General features: G+C 39.9%; 1 pseudogene; it reads left to right on the plus strand.

The window, feature by feature from the left end:
• Positions 1 to 17,856: 17,856 nt before the first annotated feature.
• On the plus strand, positions 17,857 to 18,886 carry LOC118522829 (cytochrome c oxidase subunit 7C, mitochondrial pseudogene; annotated as a pseudogene).
• The last annotated feature ends 2,045 nt before the right edge of the window (positions 18,887 to 20,931 follow it).

The raw sequence follows: 20,931 nt of genomic DNA on the forward strand, positions 1-20,931 counted from the left end.
CTTTGGGACCAAAGACACGCCAATTCCTTTCTGAGTTGCTTGGACCAGAGGCTCATTAGTGGAAACAGTAACATGAGTGATGCAGAGAACACGCCGCCCACTGCCCACAGGTAAGCGCTGCCAAGTGTCAGAAGAGGCCAGTAAAAAGCAGTGGGAACCCTGAGTCCCAGGTTCACTCTGAGACTCTGTTCTCTCTCTACACCACCTTCCTCCTCTGTGGAATGAGAACACCGGCTGCGTCTCAGGGAAGGACAGATTTTGGAGACCCGACTGAGGGACTTGGTAAAAGTTAACAGCGATCCTGTGTGGAACAGCATGTCCCTGTTAGCCCACGTCGCCCGCCTCCCCTCGGAGAGATCAGCAGGCAGCTCCAAGAGTACAGAAACCCACAGGACCTGCCAGGTCTGTGACACCTCCTGGTGGTCCAGGGGCCACTCGCTGTATCGTCACTGCTCTTAACAATATAATGTGTGTGCTTCTATTTCTTCTAATGCTATAACTAATTTATTTAGGATACTTAATAAAAGCCAGGCATCGTTACCTCATTACTGGCTCAGCAAACACGGTGACATTCACTCCATTCATACCGCTAAGGTTTTGTGGGGAGTTTGGTTTGGATTCAGGGGACTAGAGAAAGAGGCTTAAGGCCGAGGGAAGTGAGTGGAGTGAATGGTCAGCAAAGACTTTTGCCTGCCCAAGTGGTGGGAAAATTTCAGCTCTAGGCCAGTCTTTTAACTTGCATCTCTATGCTAGTGATACTGCTTTGAGTCACTTAAAAGAAATTATCTCCCTTGGGTGAAACTGGACCTGTTTTCATTCACAAAGCAATATTTTTGGACATCACCTATGGAACCTGCTTCAAGCATCCAGGAATGGACTGCATCCTGAGCACTGAACCTCACCTCTGACAGCTCACCATCTCTCTCCTTTTTTCCTTCCCCAAAAGTAGAAGTGACAGCTACTCAGGGCTGGGAACCCTAACTGCATGATGAGTTCTTACTTCCTAGTGATTCCTAGGAGGAAGGGTGAGGTGGTTTTCACTCTATTCATGGTCGTATGGTTGGAAACCATATCCTATCCTGCAATCACATCTACTCCCTAACAGCAAAATTCTAGGAAGTTAAACACAATATGCAATAGCAGAATGAAAATTAAGAACCAATTAATTAATAGTTCTCAAATGCCTAACATTCTGAAAAGAGCTCTGTTAAAAATGCTGAGTTAGGGGCCACCTGGGTGGCTCAGTCATTAAGCATCTGCCTTTGGCTCAGGTCATGGTCCCAGGGTCCTGGGATCGAGCCCCACATCGGGCTCCCTGCTCGGCAGGAAGCCTGCTTCTCCCTCTCCCCCTGCTTGTGTTCCCTCTCTCACTGTGTCTCTCAAATAAATAAATAAAATCTTTAAAAAAAAAAAAATGCTGAGTTAGAACAGGTAGATTCTGCTGGAGACCTTAACAGCACTTACTGCTCCCCCTTAATTTGAATCTAGGGAGTAACAAACTCAGATTTGCTTATGGAGAGGAATAAAGAGATGAATGACACTCAGGGCCCCCAGGGTTCGACCATCCAACTCCTTAGATTCAACAGGGAAGCAAAAGAAGTGACAGTTTACCAATTCTACAGAATAAGGTGAGTGACAAAGAACAAGAGAGAGCTGAGGGACCCAAAGACTGCACCTTTCAAGGCACCCTGCCCTACCCACCAGTAACTGGGATTCTGTTCCATCTTCAGATTAGCAAGTCTTCAGCCCTTGAGGAGGTGGACAGAGGTCAGGGCTCTTGAATGGGGTAAAGAGGGATCAGTGTCCCTTCCCCTACAACTTATAACATTACTGTTTTTATCATCAAGCCCATGTCTATGCAGTCATTCCAGGGATGCTGCTTAGTTACTGTGCTTCTCCTATGTGGCAGGCATGGTGCAACACACTCTACCACCCAAACAGAGCTCTCTTCAGTGGTGAGAGCCTAAGACAAACTATTAACTTAGACAATACATTTCAAGATGCACCTAGGATTGGAAGGTACATTGAAACTGGAGAAGTCCCAAAGGCAAACCTAGGCCTGGGGAATAGAGCTGCATACACAGTAGAACAGGCACCTGACTTCATGGTATGGGGGAAACTCCAGCTAAGAAATTTATTCTGGGGGCGCCTGGGTGGCTCAGTCATTAAGCGTCTGCCTTTGGCTCAAGTCATGATCCCGGGGTCCTGGGATCGAGCCCCGCATCGGGCTCCCTGCTCGGCGGGAAGCCTGCTTCTCCCTCTCCCACTCCCCCTGCTTGTGTTCCTGCTCTCACTATCTCTCTCTCTCTGTCAAATAAATAAATAAAATCTTAAAAAAAGAAAGAAAGAAAGAAAGAAATTTATTCTGGTACTTGGAGGGTGAGTAGCCTAAAGTTCCACCACAAAGAACATGGGTATCCTACCAAGCAGACAGGGCAGACGAAGCCCACCAAGTTTGAAAGGAGGTGGTAAAAGGCAGAAGGGATGAGAAATATTTAAGATAAAATTTGAGGGTGACGAGTAGTTTCTGTCCAAGTTGAGGGTAAGTGGGGAGTGGACCAGGGAAAGACTGTTTCAGGCAGATACAACAGTGTGTGTGAAAGAGAAGAGTTGACAAGCTGTACTTACCAGTTAAGTATCCCAAACTAGGGAAAGTAACAGAAACTTGGGGAAAAAAGAGAATTTTATGTCTCTCTTAAGTCCAAAAGTAGGTATTTCTGAGTTACCACGTCAGCTGCAGAGTCTTCACTGACCTGGACTTCTGTCTTGTGATCCCACCATCTTACCATCCCTGCCTCATGTGCCACGATAGCTACTTGACCCCTTGCCTTGGTATCTGCATTAAGGAGAGTCACATGACCCGATTTACCATTTTGGACGATTGCTATACCTGCAGCGTGAAGAGGGATTTGGAGGAAATGATGCCTGCACCTGTCATTCAGCTGCTGAAGTAATTCAGGCAGAAGACCATTGAGATCTGAACTATGGCAAGCTGCGACCGGCCTAACTCAGGTTGCGACGAGCTTTTGCCAAAATTACTTCAACAGGGGAAAATACCAATGACATATTAAGTGACAACATGGAATATAAAACTAAATACAGAATTAAGACTTCTACTTTCACCCCCTTGGTAGATTACCATTCTGAGGACATTCCCATTGAAAAACGACTAGATCCCAGATTGATCTAAACAACTAGATCCCAGATGGAATGACTTTCTTATGCTGTTATACAAAGAAATACAGAAGGTCTCCAAGGATGTATACATGAACACAAAAACAAACAAGTATAAATATGAGATCTGTGTGCAATCTTGGGAATGGTTACCAGCGGCTCTGCAGGAAGAGCAGGGCACCGCCTATAGCAGATGGCGGCAAAGATACTGAGCCTTGGGCCAAGACTGGGTGGGGAAAGGGAGCCTGAGCCTCCCCTCTATTGAGCAGGACGCTTGAGGAAGTGCAAAGTTACGCCCACTGTGCCGCTTAAGCCAACTGTGAAGTCAGAGGATACACGGCGCCCACAGAAGACTGCCCTCACTTCTGATACCAATGGCAAGTACTCAGGGTTCCCGAAACCGCCCTCAATTTCAGTAATTCTCCAGAAGGATGCACAGAACTTACTGAAAACTGTTAGACTCACAGTTATGTTCTATTACAGGAAAGGGATATCAATTATAATAAGCCAATGGAAGAAGCACATAGGGCAGAGTCCAGGAAAAGCACCAAATGTGGAGTTTCCATGGTCCTCTCCCCCTTGGAATCATGGATACATTACTTTCCTGGCATTAACGCGTAACTATGGAGTATTGCCGTCCAGGGAAGCTCATCTAAGCTTTTAGAGTCTAGAGTTTTTATTTGGGCACAATCACAGATAGCCCATGTGGCTATCTTTAGTCTCCACTGCCTCTCAGAGGTCAGGCTGACACCTTTAGTCTCCAGTCCCTTCAAGAGGCAAAGCTGATAGCATGTGGCCCAAAGCTCCCATTATAAATCATGCTGTTAGACTATCTGCCCGCCAAAGCCCCTAGGCAAATAAACACACTCCTATCAAGCAGGACATTACAAAGGCCTAGAGATCATTGCCAGGAGCTGATAGAAAAGGCCAGCTGTCTCTTTAGGTTAATTCTTCACTACACAGGAAGGTTAAAGTAGTCCCATTTCAATGGCAGCCCTTGGCCCCCAGCATCTTGAATTTAGGGCAGCAAAATTAAGGTCAAGCAATAAGCTCACCATTAGAGTTCACCAAGCACTTTAGAAATTAAGCCACCACGTGTGAGAGCCAAGAGAAACAAATAATAGATTTAGACCATTAAAGCCTGCAAATATTGGAATGGTCAGAATAAGAATAGATATATAGAAAATATTTAAATTTAAAAAAAAAAGAATGAATGAATCTGAAATATAAACAAGATACAAGATACTATTAAAAACTCACAGGCACATTTGAAAAAGAACCAAATGGAACTAGTAGAAATAAAAAGGGAATTGGTAAACCGGAAAACAAAGCTGAAGAATTTATCCAGACTGCAGCACAAAGAGATGAACCTATGAAGATACGAACAAGAAGATAGGAGCTATGCAGGATAGACTAAGGAGATCTAAGTGTTCTCAAATATGCCTGGGATTTGTTTTAATCAGATATGGTAAGAAACGCAGGCACGAAAATGACCGTCATGAAGGAAGAAGTTGTTATTCCCCCAGATCCCTAGAAACAGGAGACACAGCACAGCACTGAGGATCGGGGTTGGTGAGGAAGCAGAGGGAGCCAGGGAGAAACACGGACAAGAGCCTTTCTTGTTACCGTGGGAAGAAATGCTCTAGGCAGGGTAAGCCGGCTTAGGACTCGGCTCTCGAGGGCAGGTGCTGACTCTCGTTGTCTGGTACCTGACCCTGGGGTGATGAGGCCACGGGGATATGGGCCCGGAGTATGAGGTGGTAAAGGGTGTGGGCTCTGGATTGGTTGGTTTGCTCATGAAAGGTACACTCCAGGTGAGTCATTTACCATCTTTAGGAATTGGCTGAGCCCTCTCTACGGTCAGTATCGGCCCCAAGATGTCAAAGCATCAGGAAATTAAAAAACAGAACAAAGCAAAACATCACCAATACACTCACATATGTCTAACGTGAGTCTGAAGAAAAGGAATAGAGAAGATTGAGGGGTGCCTGGGTGGCTCAGTCAGTTAAGTGTCTGACTCTTGACTCCGGTTGTGATCTCAGGGTCGTGAGATTGGGCCCCGAGTTGGGCTCCACGCTAAGCAGAGTCTGCTTCTCTCCGTCTCCTTCTGCCTCTCCCTGCATGATGTCTCTCTCTCTCAAATAAATAAATAGATCTTTAAAAAAAGAGAGAGAGATTGAAAAGAGATAGTATTTGAAGAGATGACTGAAAACTTTCCCGAACTAGTGATAATTATGAACCCACAAATCCAGACAATAGAACATACCCCAAAAAGGACAAAGAAAAAGAAATCCACACCTAAATATGCTGTGGTGAAAAAGAAGCAGAAAGACAGGACAAGACACTGAAAAGTAGTCAGAGAACTGATAAATTACTTTCAAAGTAATGGCAGCCTGAGAGCAAATTTCTCAATAGCAACAATGAGTAGTTAGAGGAGAAGGAAAAGTAACTATCAACTTAGAGCTGTACTCCCAACAAAACCATCCTTCCAGAATGAGAGTGGGGTGAAGGTTCTACACGAGATGGAAAATAAACACACTTGACTCATCTCTCTCACCAAATGCTACAATCAACCATGTCAGAATACACAGTGCAGCTATCTGAGAAATCTAAAAAGTAGTTGATAGCTAACAGGAACACTGGGGAAGGAGGTCAAAACTTTAAGGACTGAATGGTAATGAGTTTTCCATTTTTCTCCTTTCCAACAGCACCTGGCCTGGACTCAACAGCAGCCCAAAGCTGGTTGGGGAGAGAGAAAGCACAAAGAGAAGCCCTCTCTTTCTGGTCTGAGGGGTGGGAATGGGGTATTCTACAAGTGAGAGAGAGCGGGGGCAACCATGGTCTTTTTGTGTTTTTTCCATTCTTTCTCGTTCCAGCCCTCAGGGGAAGTGTGGACATGTATGACCAGATCCTTACCATTTCACTCTGTGGGGATCTGGACTTGAGGAACCAGCACCATATAAATAAGCTAAGCATTTAACATTAAAAAAAAAGTAGAAAAGAACAGCAAAATGAATCCAAATAGAACGAAGGACATAATATATTTCACTTAATTTAAGATGCTACTGATGTATGCATTGTTTCACATACCAGTTAGAAGGAAAAAAGTATCTTTAGACTTACTTAGACACAGTTTTTCCCATATATCATTCAATTATTTTCTAGCTCCCCGTTGTCAAGGTCTGTGATGTTCCCACATGGTATTGTTTTCCATGATATCAAGAATATGTGCGATGCAGCATTTCCTAAGAGAGGGTGCCACTATTGCCTTGGGGATACTGTTCAACCCTACAAGTGTTGATGCACATGCAGAGGAATGACAAGTATGTCCTAACGGCTCCCTGTCCAACAAGTAAAAGCCACATCCACATTTCAGTTACGCTAAAATAAGAAAAACTATTTATCTCAGAATCAATAAAACATGGAAGTAAAGAGAAGGTCAGAAATTTGTGAACTAGAAAATGAAAGGGGCACCTGGGTGGCTCCGTCAGTTAAGTGTCTGACTCTTGATTTCGGCTCAGGTCATGATCTCGGGGTCATGGGATCGAGACCAGGGTCGGGGCCCTGAGCTCAATGGGGAGACTGCTTGGGATTCTCTCTCCCTCTCTCTCTCCCCGTCCCCCTGCTCTCTGTCTCTTGCTCTAAGAAAGAAAGAAAGAAAGAAAGAAAGAAAGAAAGAAAGAAAGAAAGAAAGAAAGAAAGAAAAGGAAAAAGAAAAGGAAAGATACAAGAGACATCATAAACAAAACCAAAAATGAAGTCTTTGAAAAGACTGGTAACAAACCTCTGGAAAAACTAATCAAAAATAAAATTGAAGTTCAGTATTAGTAATGAGAAAATGAACATAACTGCAGATGTAGCAGAGATTAAAGAGATAATATTATGAATAACTTTATGGTAATATGTTTCAAATTTTAGAGGAAAGCAGACAACACATAGAAAGAAAAACTACTAACACTGAATCAACGAGAAATTTAAACCCTGAATATTTCCATAAATATTAAAGCTTCTAAATCAGTAATTAAAAGTCTTCCCACAAAGAAATCCCCAAACCCAGGTCATTTATAGGAAAATCCTATCAAATCTCCAGGAAATAAATCATTACAATATTGCAAACTCTTTCAGATCATAGAAAAAAAAAAAGAACCCTCTTCAATTTAAATTGGCAGGCATAGTTATAATATCAAAAGCAGGTAAGAATGGTACAAGAAAGAAAAATTATAAGCCAATCCCCTTCATGAACATAGGTACAAAAATTCCAAACAAAATGTTAGCAAATGAAATCTAGAATTTAAAGAGATAAAACATCAGACCTAAGCTGGACATATGCCAGGAATGCAAGAGTGTATTGATGCTAAGAAGATCTAAAAATATAATTGATTTTTATGAGATTATTTTTATTCCAAGATAATTAACATACAATGTTATATTAGTTTCAGGCATACAATAAAATCATCCAACAATTCTTTTATTTAAATTTAATTAATTAATATATAATATATTGTTTGTTTTCAGGGGTACAGATCTGTGATTCATCAGTCTTATATAATACCCAGTGCTTATTACAACACATACCCTCCCCCACGTCCATCACCCAGTTACCCCACCCATCCAACAAGTCTATATATTACCCAGTGCTCATCATGATAAGTGTATTCATAATCCCCTTCACTTATTTCATCCATGCCCCACCCACCTCCCCTCTGGCAACCAACAGTTTGTTTTCTATATTTAAGAAGCTGGGTTTTTTGTCTTTTTCTTTATTTGTTTCTTAAATTCCACATATAAGTAAAATCAGGTGGTATTTGTCTTTCTGTGACTTATTTCACTTAGCATAATACTCTCTAGCTCCATCCATGTTGTTGCAAAGGGTAAGATTTCATTCTTTTTTATGGCTGAGTAATATTCCAAGCCCATTTATCTATGGACGGACACTTGGGTTGCTTCCATATCTTGGCTATTGTAAATAATGCTGAAACAAACTTAGGGGTGTATATGTCTTTTTGGATTAGTGTGTTTTTTTTCTTGGGTAAACACCCAGTAGTGGAATTACTGGCAATTCCATATGGTATACTGGAATTACATATGGTATTTCTATTTTCAGTTTTTTAAGGAATGTCCACACTGTTTTCCAGAGTGGATGCCCCAGTTTGCATTCCCACCAACAGTGCACGACAGTTCCTTTTTCTCCACATCCTCGCCAACACTTGTTTCTTGTGTTTTTGATTTTAGCCATTCTGACAGGTGTGAGGTGATATCACATTGCAGTTTTGACATGCATTTCCATGATGATCAGTAAAGTGAGGCATCTATTCATGTGTCTGTTGGCCATCTGGATATCTTCTTTGGGAAAATGTCTATCCTGCCAATTTTTTAATTGAATTATTTGGTTTTTTGGTGTTGACTTATTTAAGTTCCTTACATTTTCAATATATCAACTCCGTATCAGACATAGCATTTGCAAATATCTTCTCCCATTCAGTAAGCTGTCTTTTAGTTTGTTGATGGTTTCCTTTGCTGTGTAAAAGCTTTTTATTTTGGGGCACCTGGGTGGCTCAGTCGTTAAGCGTCTGCTTTCGGCTCAGGTCATGATCCCAGGACCCTGGGATCGAGCCCCGCATCGGGCTCCCTGCTCTGCAGGAAGCCTGCTTCTCCTTCTCCCACTCCCCCTGCTTGTGTTCCCTCTCTCGCTGTGTCTCTCTCTGTCAAATAAATAAATAAAATCTTTAAAAAAAAAAAAAAAGCTTTTTATTTTGATGTAGTCTCAAAAGTTTCATTTTGCTTTTTTTTCCCTTGCCAAAGGGGTCATATCTAGAAAAATGTTTCTACAGCAGATGTCAAAGAGATTACTGCCTGTTTTCTTTTGGGAATTTTATGGGTTCAGATCTCACATTTAGGTCTTTAACCCATTTTGTGTTTATTTTTGTGTATGGTATAAGAAAGAGGTCCCATTTCATTCTTGTGCATGTGGCTGTCCATTTTTCCCAACACCATTTTTTGAAGAGACTGTCTTTTTCCCATTGGTTATTCTTGCCTCCTTTGTCCTAGGTTAACCGACCACATACTTATGGGTTTATTTCTGGACTCTAATCTGTGTCTATTTTTGTACCAGTATCATACTGTTTTGATTACTATAGCTTTGTAGGATATCTTGAAGTATGGGATTGTGATACCTTCAGTTTTGTGCTTTTTCAAGAGTGCTTTGGCTATATGGGGTCTTCTGTGGTTCCATACAAATTTTAAAGTTATTTGTTCTAGTTCTGTGAAAAATGCAATTGCTATTTTGATAGGAATTACATTAAATCTGTAGATTGCTTTGGGTAGTATAGACACTTTAATAATATTTGTTCTTCCAATCCATGAGCATGAAATATCTTTCCATTTGTTTGTGTCATCTTCAATTTCTTTCATCAGTGTTTTCGGTGTACAGGTCTTTCATCTCCTTGGTTAAGTTTATTTCTAGGTATTCTATTTTTTTTTGGTACAATTGTAAAAGGGATTGTTTCCTTAATTTCTCTTTCTTCTACTTAATCCTATTAACAGATTAAATTAGAAAGAAATCATTTCAGTAGTTCAGGAAAAGGAATTTGACAAAATTTGACAAAATTCTATATGTATTCACAATCTATTTATTTATTTATTGAGAGAGTGAGAGCATGTGCGCATGTGCACATGTGTGTGCACGAGCTGGGTGGGGGGGAGGGGCAGAGGGAAAGGGAGGGAGAAAATCTTAAGCAAGCTCCACACCCAGCAAAGAGTCTTAGGCGGAACTCGATCTCAGGACCCTGAGATGATGACCTGAGTGGAAATCAAAAGTTGAATGCTCAACCCACTAATCCACCTAGGGGGCCCACCAATGCTAAAATTTACATAAAAAAACAAAGATTCAAGAATAACCAAGACATTCCTGAAGACAATAAGGTTGGGGCAAACTGACCTAGCAGATACCGGGATTTACTATAAAACTTTAGTTATTAAGACCAGTTTGGCATCAGCACAGAAACATAACCAATAAAATAAAACAGAGACCCTAGAAAAAGATCTGTGCATATGTGGAATCTTGAGTATGTTACAAAGATGGCATTGTAGGTCATGAGAAATAGATTCCTTTTGTCTAAATTAGACTGAAACAGTTGCTTAGTCATGGCAGGGGGGCTTGGACGGGCGGGGGGTGGGGTGGTGAAACAGGATTTCTACCTCTGGAATCCATCAATTCCAGATAGATTAAGGACTTCCATCTGAAAGGTCAAACTTCAAAACTATTAGAAAAAAAGTCAGGAATATATCTTTCTGACCTTGAGATATAAAACCTTTCTCAAACAAGACATAAAAAGCAGTAACAAAGAAAAGAGTAATAATAGATTTGGCTACATTAAACTTAAGAGCTTCTTTTCATCAAAAGAAACATTAAAAAGTGAAAAGACAGGCCACAAACTAGAAGAGGGTATTTTCAACACATATCATGAGGCAACAATTAGTATTCAGAATATGTTTTTAATTTCTTCAAATCAATAAAAAAAAAACACAAAAATCCAATAAAAAAAAAATGGACAAATAGCACAAATAGGAATTTCACAAAAGAGAGAACACAAATGGACATATGACTGGACATATGAAAAACACTCTAATAACTAAAGAAAGGCAGATTAAAACCATTTTATATAAAAGCATTTTATACCTCCTGGATTAGCAAAAAGTATGAAGTCTAACAACTTTCAGGGTTAGAAGTATAAATGTATGAGAGCTCTCATACACTGATAGTGGAAGAGTAGATGGATGTAACCATTTTGAAAAACATTTTGGTGTTACCTTATACATCAGTATTAAATTTCCTAGTAGTCATGTTTAAAGGGTAAAAAGAAACAGGGGGACCTGGCTGGCTCAGTCGGTAGAACATGTAACTCTTGATCTCAAGGTTCTAAATTCAAGCCCCATGTTGGGCATAGAGCCTACTTTTATTTTATTTTTTTGAAGATTCTATTTATTTGAGAGAGAGAGAGCCAGAGATGGAGCACAAACAGGGGGAGCAGCAGAGGGAGAGCAAGAAGCAGGCTCCCCGCTGAGCAGGGAGCGGGATGCAGGGCTTGATCCCAGGACCCTGGGATCACGACCTAAGCTGAAGTCAGATGCTTAACCAACTGAGTGACCCAGGCACCCAGAACCTACTTTAAAAAAAAAAAAAGGTAAAAAGAAACAAATGAAATTAATTTTAATAACATATTTTATTTTACTCACTATATCCAAAATGTTATCATTTCAACATGGAATCACTATAAAAAGAATTATTAATGAGATATCTTATACTCTTTTTTCATAATGAAGGAGATCAAAATATACCACTCTAGGGGCACCTGGCTGGCTTAGTCAGTGAAGCATGCGACCCTTGACCTTGGGTTTATGAGTTCGAGCCCCACATCGGGTGTAGAGATTACTTTAAAATTTTTTTTAAATCTTAAAAGAATATATAAACCACTCTAAAACATGCCACTTGGGCATAAGAGTTATTTTTGAGCTAAAGACAAGTCAGAAACAGTAGACTAAGAGAGAGCTCTCTTCCCTCCCCTTTTCTGCTTAAAAGTAGGGCAAAAATTTCCCTCTGTAAAGGTTACATAAATTTCTATTTGTAAAGCAGCCTACCTCCCCATGTCCTGCACCACAAAAAGGAGAGCCATTCTTATCTCAGGAGACAACTTGAGACTGCTTAACAAATATGATCTCAACAACGCTTTTCTAGGATGTATTTTCTAGTCATCGTCCCACAATTTAACACCCCTCATAGCCCAAACTCCTTTTGCCTTGGTCTAGTCATTTCACCATAATTTAGACCCCTTTGTTACAAAGTTATACAAGCCCCTGGGTCTAACCATCACTTTGGGCTTTTGCTTCTTTCCTATGAAATGCCCATGCACCTAAAAAATATTAACATCAAAAAATCTGTACGTCTTTTCTCTTTTTAATCTTTTGTGAATTTAATTCACACCATAACAGGTAGAAGAAAAGTATTTTTCCTCCCTATAATAAGTCTTCAAAATCCATTATGTATTGTACACACAGCATATTTCAATCCAGAAGCTAAACTTGGAAATACTTGATCTCTATTTATATTTCATAAAGGTAATAGTTGAAAAAGGAGATTCACAGACCAAAATTGTTCCAATCATATTACAAAGTTATTCAAGAACTGCATCGATTTTCAGTGTTTACATTAAAATTAAATTGAATATTTTAGTTCCTCATTCATGCTAGCTGCATTTCAAGTGCACAGTAGCTATGTGAGGCTACAGTATTGAACAACCATAGTCTTATAAAACAGAACATTCATACACCCTTTGACTCAGTAAGCCCACTCCTAAATAAATCCCCTACAGTAGTGGTTCTCAAACTGCAAGCATCAGAATACTTGAAGGGCTGGTCAAAACACAGATTTCTGGGGCCCATCCCAGAGTTTCTGATTCAATAGGTCTGGGATGAAGTTCAAGAATTTGCATTTCTAACCATTTCCCAGGTGATAACTGACACCACCCTGTGTGATATACATGGAAAGTCCTCTGCAACTCTATCTTAGCAAAAACTAGAAACAACCTACATATCCATCAACAGAAGAATGGATTTCTGTAAAGTATGTATAAGCCCATAATAGAATACTATACAAAACTGAAAATGATGTGTTGTGTAATGAAACAATAAGGATCAAATTATATCCATTTATAGAAACAGAATGTTGATCTTTTTAATAAAGCAATTCCCAGAAGACTATAGACAGCATAATGCTGTTTTTATAAAACTCAAAAACAAACAATATATTATTAGGACATAATTAATAAAACCATTCTTATTTTAAAAGCAAAGAAATGAAAAGCAAAATTTGAGATAGTGGTTACCTCAGGAGCTAGAGAGGAAGCATAAGAGTTAGAGGATATTCACAGGTGTTCATATTATTATGCCTTATAAATTAAATACATGTCCTATTAGACCATTTTCATATATCATATATTAAAAACATTATAAAGAAAATAAAAGATAAAAATTTAAATAATGCTGTATAGCACATAATCCCAAAAATGTTAAAAATACATGGATTTATAGATGCAAGGGAAAAAATGTCAGAATGTCAATAATGGTTATTTCTGGGTTGTAGAGTTTGGATATGATTTTTCTTTTTGTATAATTATATGTTCTCTACAATAAATATGCAATGCTTTGTAATTAAACAAGTTTGTTTCTTTTTATCTTCAACACATATGGGATTCAACTTGCTGTACTCAGTTATTCTCCAAACCCTCTGTTCATTTCTGTACCACCACAGTACAGACCTTAAGAAGGACCTATTTCTGTTTGCCACAATAAATATCTCAGACGTCTTTACATGTTCTTATTAATAATAGTAACAATGATAGCTGACATGGATTAAGCACCTACCATGTGTTCTTATGTTCTATGTATTAAGTAAATAATTTTGGTTAAGCTTACAAAAACCCAAGACCTAGGTGCCATTGGTTTTCTCATTTTACAAATGTATAAAAGGAGATAAAGTGCTTACTTAAGTAGCTTGGATAAATTGCCCAAGTCCACATAGCTTAGAAGGTGGTTTTCCATCAATATCAGCAAAAAGGAAAGCAAAAGTTTGCATTTCATAACTAAGTTCTGTTTTAGGATTCATTTTCTCAGAAATAAGTTGGTGAGATTATTCTACATGTCAACAAAAAGTGGGGAGAGGACTCATGGAAAGTGTATTAGATTTCCTGATCTAATAAATTTGAGAAAGCAATTGTAATTACTGCTAACGACAGAACTTCCTGGCCAAAATCACTGTCTCAATGAGCAGAGCTTGGCTATTCTCAGTCTAATCAAGACAAGCAGAAACCTGGATGACATCAGCAGTGGTCTGAGTCAAAAGAGCCCTCAGCCCCATGAGGCCTTGGGACTCCTGCCATTGGGCTCACCTTCCAAAGAAAAGAGCTTAAAATGCATTTGCCATGGTATTGAGTGCTAGAGAAAGTCTCAGGGACTATTTCCCTCACTCACCATGTCATGTGTATTTCATCTTTCATGCCGAGATAATCAATCATCATACTTGCCAAATACAATGGGAAATAGATGCTATTGATTTCTCTTGACAACATCATTCTGGGATACTGAGACCATATCAGTCCACAAACATTGCTTTTGACCAAAAGTATCCTGAGTCATCACCAAACAGCTTATTTAATTTTATTCTAATAAAATCCCCGATACATCACCTCCTCTACCAAACCCACTATGAAGGCCTCTTGGGAGCTTTCTATTTCTGTCTTCTTTTCTTGGTTTCCACCTTCCTCATACCTCAATGATAATTTAGAATCTTTAAAAGCCCCAAATTCTGTCCTAAATAGACAAAAAATATCTATTCAGTTTCATTTTAAGAAAGTAAGCACCTTACTGGAAAACCCAAGATCTTAAATTCATGATGGCAGCAAAAGGTGGGTATATTAGTAGAAGCCAGACTGGGCAGCCCAAACTTGGGTCTGACCAGGCCCAAAGTGACCATGGAAGCTGACAGCTTGGGCCAGCTTCCAGGAAGGACGGAGCCACACTTCAGTCCAGCAGCTGAGGACAGAGGATAGCCTAGACAGAGAAAACAACACCCAATGGGTCCAATGTTATCACAAGGGTCCTTAAAAGTGGAAGATGAGGAGCACCTGGGTGATGCAGTCGGTTAAACAACCAACTCTGGGTTTCAGCTCAGGTCATGATTTCAGGGTCATGAGATTGAGCCCAGGTCAGGCTCTGTGCTCAGCCTGGAGTCTGCTTGGAATTCCCTCTCCCTCTCCCTCTGGCCCTCCCCCTACTCACTCTCTCTCTCTCTCAAATAAATAAATCTTAAAAAAAAAAGTGGAAGGTGAAATTGGAAGAGGGAACACAAGAGATGGCAGCGTGATATTGGCCTTACAGATGGAGGAAAGGAGCTACAAGTCAAGGAAAGTGAGCAGTCTCTAGAAGCTGAAAGGGTAAAAAAATGGATTTTCTGAATTGAGCATTAGACTCTGCCTACAAACATTATCCACACTCTCTTGTGAGTCATGTACATAGACCCTTATAACAAGCATTTCCCACAATCCCATTTCCTGTTCTTTTCTTTGTTTCTCTATTTCTCCAAATAAAGCAGAGCAAAAAGGTCTTGGTCTAGCTGTTGGTACATGTTAAGCCTGTCCGTCAGGGACCAAGAGAAGCACAACATATCCTTGGCCATGTGCTTAACTCTAAAATGCTACATTTCCTCAGCTACCTTATTCCTCTGTCTTTGAAGAACCATTTGAAAGTATTCTCCCTTACAACAAATCAATTGAATTTCTCTTATGTTCTGGACATTGTGCCTACCTCTGGGCATGCAATTATGAGCAAAGCAGACATTGTTCTTGCCCTTGGGAAGCTATTGAAAGAAATAGTAAATTATCACATAAAAAAGATAAAATACTCAGGCACTGTTTTAAGTACTTAACACACACTAACATTTTAATTTCTCAACAATCCTGGAGGTTATTATGTTCTATTTAAAGATGAGAAAAATGAAGTTCACAAGGGTTAACCATCTTGGCCAAGATTATCCATCTAAGTAGAAATGCCGCTAGGATTCAAACCCAGGCCATCAGTATCTAGATTTTGTGTTCTCAGCCTTTTCAATGTATTACCTCTTCATGATTCTAAGGAGATAGTTCCAGCTGGAACACACACAGGGGACAGCCTCTTGCATAAAGTTCAGAAAGGAAAAAGGAAAAAAAAAAAAAAACCAAAGACTTGAACAATAAACAGAAGTGGTAAATTTCTTCCCGTTTTCTCCTTTACTCAAATTTTGTGAAAAATACTAATAAAGTTAGAAACAAAAATCTTTTAAAAAGAAAGAAAGAAAACTTCAGCACTCAGGACAGTGCTCATGCAACAATTTTGTTGGTTGAATGCATGCTCCCTTCTCCCCACACAAGAAAAACTGCCAGTCTTCCAGAATAGATTCCGAATCCTATACCTACACTGGATCAAAACAAGCTAGTAAAACTTTTGGTGTAGTTAGCATTAAACACCCTCTTTGTTTTAATTTGAGACACCCTATTTGAGAGTTTACTTCCAGATGCCTAACTGATCCTTTGGGCTAATCTGTCAGTTGTTCAGATGCAATAAGGAAGCTCCTCTGTTATTTCCCACAACGTCTGGAAACAAATCCTACAGAGACCTGTCACAAACACACAGAGCCTAGGAAATTACGCAGACTTTCCTTTATCCTTTGTCATAGCTAACCTGTATTGAATACTGGTGTTCAGGTACTGTTCATACATTTGGCTCCTTTAGTCCTCCTTGGGTCAACAAGACAGATCAAATGGGAAAAAACTGCCTTCATGGTTATGAAGAGTCGTGATCTGAACAGATAATCCATGGCTATATGAGACAACCTCATTTTAGAGGATTATGTCCAGTTCTTGGTGCCACATTTTAAGAAAGTCTCCACCTGTACTAAGAACACATCTCAGTAAAAGTAACACTATATCCTAGCTGAAAGAACAGACAGGCTAAATTAGAGCCACATTAGCAGCACACTGACATTGATATTTAAACAGAATCTTTACCTGCCTTAATTTTATCTGATTATGCTTACTTCTACCTCCTCTATCTCTGCAAAAGAAGAGTTCAAAAACATTCAAGACAAAACACCCACCCCCATTGTATTTATGAAATATGGTCTGTCTCCACTGAGACTGCAATGGAGGAGAAATTACTTTTCCTTTTTCCTGAGGGACATCATTAGCATAGTGATAATTAACAAAAGGCAGCAGCCAGAGTTTGGTAAATTATTAATGGTTTCAATCATCCAGAGAGCAGAGAGGCCATGTGTGCAGTTGCCCTTGGTGACAGCGTGAGAGTGCTCTGGGGAAACAGGGATAATGGACAGAAAACCAGAGCTGGTGTGGGTGTAGCCTGCGTGCACACACAGGTTCAGACTTTCTCATCCAAATGGAACAGGTTTTCATGCAGAAGTATTCATAGATCAAAACTGAGAGCAAGTCCCTCTGGCATATGGCGAATATTATCAGATTCTCCTTATACCATGGCTAAACAGAAATTAGGTCTGGTCCCAAGGAGCTGTTGAAAAGTTGAGTGGGAGAAGGTAGTGGGTCTTTTATAGCAACCAGAGTTTGGGGGTGAGAGGGTAAAATTGAGAACTCAGGAGATCAATGACAAAAGTGTAGTTGGAGAGTATATGCCAAAATAGGTTACTAGAGCCAAAGTGTTGGAAACAAATGTCAGAAGCTAAGATACACAGACAAAAGGAATCATAGGCACCCTGAAAAAAAGAGTGATGATGCTCTTCACAAATTTCCAGGGAAGGGAAATTCAAAGCCACTGTAGGAATCTTTCTCTTTCCATAAGTTTACTTGTATGGGCCCCACTTAAACAGAGTCTTCTTGTTACCTAAGATCATAAGCTCCATGAGGGTGGCAATTTTGACTGTTTTCTTCTCTGATGTATCCCTACAGCCTAGCACAGTGCCAGACACAGAGTAAGTACTTAAAAATATTTGTTGAGTAATGAATAAAGGGATGAATAAGTGGATACAGCTATCTTACCATGTTAGGTATTGGATGAAAAAGAAGTATTGAGGCCATTTCTTTCATCTTGGGTCCCTGTGCCTTTCACAGAACTTCCAACAACACTATGTTGGGACTGAGCATCTGGAGGTTCGCAACCTCGGTGGTCCATAGGAGCCACTGTGAGGAGGCCCAGGGAAGAATTTGCCATTTTTAGTGGAAAACAAGTGGCAGTTACTAATTATGATGACTATGCACTTTGGATCTGGATTTGCTGTACCTTTTGCTTGACACCAAATGCTTGAGAAGTAAAGATGTTTTAATTAATCCATTGAATAGATGTGAAAAGGAACATTGTAAGAGATACAATCTCTTTGAAAAATGGATTGAACTCTTGAATTCAACATACTCAATATGTTTGTAAATAAACTTATGGCATAAAAAAAAGAAGTGCTGATAAACATTTTTCAAAAAAACCACATCAACTATTACTTTGAGTAACAAAGAATTTACTGAACAATTCATTGGAGATCAGAAAGAGAGTAGAAAAACACACATTGGATTTATAAATGTGAATTTGGTTGGTGGTCATGATAAAAAGTAGTTTTAATAGAGGGTTAAGAATATAAGTCAAACTGGGGATGCCTGGGTGACTCAGTTAAGTGTCTGCCTTCGGCTCAGGTCATGATCCCAGGGTCCTGGGATCCAGGCAGCATCAGGCTCCCTGCTCAGCGGCGAGTCTGCTTCTCCCTCTCCCTCTCCCTCTGTGTGCTCTCTCTCTCTCTCTCAAATAAATAAACAAATCTATTTTTTGAAAAAAGAATGAATGGGGATGTATACTTTCAGGATAACTGGTGTCTTAAGTTCATACCATGAAGTAATCCCACAAGGACAGAGAAAATATAAAAAGAAAAAACTTAAACAATATAGCCAGCCTCAAAAAGGAAGCTAAATGTCCCAATGGGCCAAAATGCAATGTCATGAACAGACCCGAGGCTGAGAAGTTGCTCGACTCAGGGTTCAGAAGCTGGCAGCGGCAGCTACAAGTTTGGCTCCAATGCGGTAAAAGGACTAAAACTGCTCCAAAACAGGGGTTGAAGTGAAACAAGCTAAATTGTTTGAAAACAAGCTAAATTTGTTCTAATTGCTGCAGATGACTGCCTGGATCTATAGCTTATTGGAAGTCATAAGCCCAGGGAAGGAGGACAGCTCTATGGCCTTGGAAACAGCAACTAAACACCCCACTGGCTGAATCCCTGAGTCGTTGCTTGGAAAAGAGCTAGCAGGAAAATTGCCCAACCATCTGACTATCTCTGATCACCACAGGCCAGGAGACCCAAACCAACACTGCAAGGCTCTGGAGCAGAAGCCCAAGGCACTTAGGAGAGGCAACACAAAAGATTACTCAAGTGCTACTTTGATTTTTAAATTTAGCCTTTAATTAATTAAAACTACAAATTCAAAAACTTAGCCCTTCTTTGTCCTATTCTTAGATCTTTTTATATCCTTCCTACCTAGATTTAAAGTAAGCCCACCTGGGAGTGCCTGGGTGGTACAGTCAGTTAAGCATCCAGCTCTAGGTTTTGGCTCAGGTGGTGATCTCAGGGTCATGAGATTGAGCTCCCCCTCGTCCCCCCAACACCACTCCCCACTGTCAGGGACACTCAGTGCAGAGTCTGCATGAGATTCTGAGATTCTCTCTCCCTCTGCCCCTCCCGCTTGTGCACTCTCTCCCTAAAATAAATAAATAATCTTTAATTAATTAATTAAGTCCAACTAGAATCTTTCACATCTCATCTTTCTCCAGTCATAGTTTTGAGGTCATTCAAAAATCAAGAAACTGAGTTAGTAATCAAAATTTCCCACTGACAAAAAAGTTGACCAAACCTCCACAGATAATTCTTCTTTACAAACTGCTTCAAAGGACCAGGAAAGCAGAGGGGAAACAAATTCTTTAATGTATTTTTTGAGGCTATTTAGCCTACTACCAAAATCAGATGACAAGAAAATAAAATTACAAACCAGTCTTTCTTAGAAATACAGACATAAAGGTTTTAGTTTATATATTAACAAATCAAAGTTAAAATGTATTATAAAATATGTCATAACTAAGTAGAGCTAATCCCATAATAGGGAAAACACCATTAGAAAATCTGTCAATAGATGTTGGCAGGGATGCGGAGAAAGGGGAACCCTCCTACACTGTTGGTGGGAATGCAAGCTGGTGTAGCCACTCTGGAAAACAGTATGGAGGTTCCTCAAAAAGTTGAAAATAGAGCTACCATATGATCCAGCAATTGCACTCCTGGGTATTTACCCCAAAGATACAAAAGTAGGGACCCGAAAGGGTACGTGCACCCCGATGTTTATAGCAGCAATGTCCACAATAGCCAAACTGTGGAAAGAGCCAAGATGTCCATCAACAGATGAATGGATAAAGAAGAGGTGGTATATATATACAATGGAATATTGTGCAGCCATCAAAAGGAATGAGATCTTGCCATTTGCAACGACGTGGATGGAACTGGAGGGTATTATGCTGAGCGAAATAAGTCAAACAGAGAAAGACATGTATCATATGACCTCACTGATATGAGGAATTCTTAATCTCAGGAAACAAACTGAGGGTTGCTGGAGTGGGGGGTGGGGCGGGAGGGATAGGGTGACTGGGTGATGGACACTGGGGAGGGTATGTGCTCTGGTAAGCACTGTGAATTGTGCAAGACTGTTGAATCTCAGATCTGTACCTCTGAAACAAATAATGCAATATATGTTAAGAAAGAAAAAAAGAAGAAGAAGAATGTAGCAGGAGGGGAAGAATGAAGGGGGGGGAATCGGAGGGGGAGAAGAACCATGAGAGACGATGGACTCTGAAAAACAAACTGAGGGTTCTAGAGGGGAGGGGGGTGGGAGGATGGGTTAGCCTGGTGATGGGTATTGAGGAGGGCACGTTCTGCATGGAGCACTGGGTGTTATGCACAAACAATGAATCATGGAACACTACATCAAAAACTAATGATGTAATGTATGGGGATTAATATAACAATAAAAAAAATTAAAAAAAAAAAGAAAATCTGTCAATAAATTTACCATGTCAAGCAGACAAGGTGAACGACCAAGCAGCACAGTAAGAAAGTAGTATTCAGGATATATATGAAGAACTTCTACAAATTGATTAGAAAAAGACAAATAGCCCAACTGA

The sequence above is a fragment of the Halichoerus grypus genome, chromosome 2 (genome assembly GCF_964656455.1).
Source record: "Halichoerus grypus chromosome 2, mHalGry1.hap1.1, whole genome shotgun sequence".
Classification (NCBI taxonomy): domain Eukaryota; kingdom Metazoa; phylum Chordata; class Mammalia; order Carnivora; family Phocidae; genus Halichoerus; species Halichoerus grypus.